At 41.3% G+C, this 2,269-nt stretch overlaps 1 non-coding gene across 1 annotated transcript; it reads right to left on the bottom strand.

Moving 5' to 3' along the window:
- Window positions 1-609: 609 nt before the first annotated feature.
- LOC127090268 (small nucleolar RNA R71) lies at window positions 610-716 on the bottom strand. The gene has a single exon (XR_007791793.1). It is a non-coding gene; the product is annotated as a small nucleolar RNA R71 (small nucleolar RNA).
- Window positions 717-2,269: the final 1,553 nt, after the last annotated feature.

The raw sequence follows: 2,269 nt of genomic DNA, 5'->3' as shown, positions 1-2,269 counted from the left end.
TTCGTATACTTGCGAAAAAGCACACATCAAGTTTTTGGCGCCGTTGCCGGGGACCAATTTCGTCAAATTTCATTTTCCTGTTGTTATATCGTTTAGACTTAGGTTATTTCCCACCGGTCGAAGCGAAGAACTCGCAGCACCGGAAGTTTAAGTTTAGTATACCCTCTGGCGGAACCTGAACGTTACGCTCGCGCACATTTATTCTTTCATAGAATTAAGAGAGCTATGGCCGAAGATCAAAACCAAAGACCTCTTAAGGAATTCGCTCAACCATCTAATGAAGAACCTAGTTCTAGTATAGTAAACCCAACTATCCCAGCCAATAATTTTGAACTTAAACCATCCCTATTGCAACTAATGCAACAGAGACAATTCGCGGGTCTCGCTACCGAGAACCCTAACCAACATTTAAAAATATTTCTTCAATTAGCATATGCTTTTAAAACCAATGGAGCTTCTCCTGAGGCAATACGTTTAAGATTATTTCCTTTTTCCCTCAGAGATAAAGCCCTATCATGGTTAGATTCCCTTCCACCCAATTCCATTACGACTTGGGATAACCTTAGAAGAGTTTTTCTTGCTAGATATTTTCCCCCGAGTAAGACCGCCGTTCTTCGAAACCATATAACTAGATTTACCCAAAACCAAGGAGAATCGCTGTTTGAAGCTTGGGAGAGATATAAAGAGTTGTTACGAGCATGCCCACATCATGGCTTAGAAAACTGGTTAATCATTCAAACCTTCTATAATGGACTTCACTATAACACAAAGATGACCATCGATGCTGCCGCAGGCGGTGCTCTGATGAACAAACCTTATCCTTAAGCTAGTGCCCTCATTAAAGATATGGCTCAAAACCATCAATCATGGGGAGTCGAACGAGCGACAGTTGAGAAGAAGGAAGCCCAAGGAGGAGTGCATGAACTAAGCTCTATAGGCATGATGCAAGCTAAAATGGACGCATTATCCTTAAAAGTCGAGCATATGTACACAAACCCGAATACTGTAGCCGCAGTTTCGTCGGATTGTGAGATATGTGGAACCCAAGGACACCAATCCGCTGAATGCAGTCTATTGAATGAAACCCACTCCGAGCAAGTGAACTACACCCAAGGGAACCCATATTCAAATACCTATAACCCTGGATGGAGGAATCACCCGAACTTCTCCTATAAAAACAATAACCCTATCCAAAATAGTGCACCTCCGAGACCTAGTTATCAAGCCCCTAGATCAAATCAACCTATGCAACCTGTACCACCAAAGCCGAGCCTTGAGAAAATTATGGAGAATTTCATCACCGCTCAAACCCAACAAAACAAGGAGTTCATGAACCAAAACATTCATGTTAACGAATTGATTACTCAGTTAGGAACCAAGGTTGACCAAATAGTTACTCATACCAAGATGCTTGAAACCCAGATCTCTCAGGTAGCTTTAAACCAAGCCCCTCAGACTACACCTGGAGGACAATTCCCTGGACAACCTCAACAAAATCCGAGAGGACAAGCCAATGCCATTACCCTACAAAGTGGGAACGCTTATGATGAGCCACCAAACCCAAGATTGAGTGAACCCGAAACTTCTAAGGAATGTACCAAACCCCCGGACGAAGTAAAGGAACCAAAGGAATCTGAAAACCAGGATGGTCGAGAGAAAGGAGAAGAACCTAAAGATAAAATTTACGTACCACCCCCGCCATATAAACCACCTATACCATATCCGCAAAGACTCAAACAAACCCAGACCAATAAACAATATCAAAAATTTATTAAAATTATAGAAAAACTTCATGTAGAAATCCCTTTTATAGAAGCCATCACCCAAATACCTTCTTATGCAAAGTTTCTGAAAAACATCCTTACCAACAAACGTAGACTTGACGATCCAAAGCCTTTGGAATGTAATGCTATTTCTGAGGACAAATTAGCAAAGAAAGATAAAGATCCTGGAAATTTCTCCATTCCTTGCCTTTTGGGTAATCATGTCATCGAAAAAGCTTTTCTAGACTTAGGAGCTAGTGTGAGCTTAATGCCTCTAGCAGTTTGTGAGAGATTAAACTTAGGAGAATTACAACCCACTAAGATGTCACTTCAGTTAGCCGATAGATCTGTCAAATATCCGATAGGCATTTTAGAAGATGTCCCTGTTAGGATAGGTCAACTATTTATCCCTACTGATTTTATCGTCATGGACATCAAAGAGGACAATGAGATACCAATCCTTCTAGGTAGACCTTTCTTATCGACTGCAGGAGCCATAATAGATG

Source organism: Lathyrus oleraceus, chromosome 5 (genome assembly GCF_024323335.1).
Source record: "Lathyrus oleraceus cultivar Zhongwan6 chromosome 5, CAAS_Psat_ZW6_1.0, whole genome shotgun sequence".
NCBI lineage: Eukaryota > Viridiplantae > Streptophyta > Magnoliopsida > Fabales > Fabaceae > Lathyrus > Lathyrus oleraceus.
Note: the sequence above shows the minus strand (reverse complement) of the source record. Positions and strands in the feature narration are given on the sequence as shown.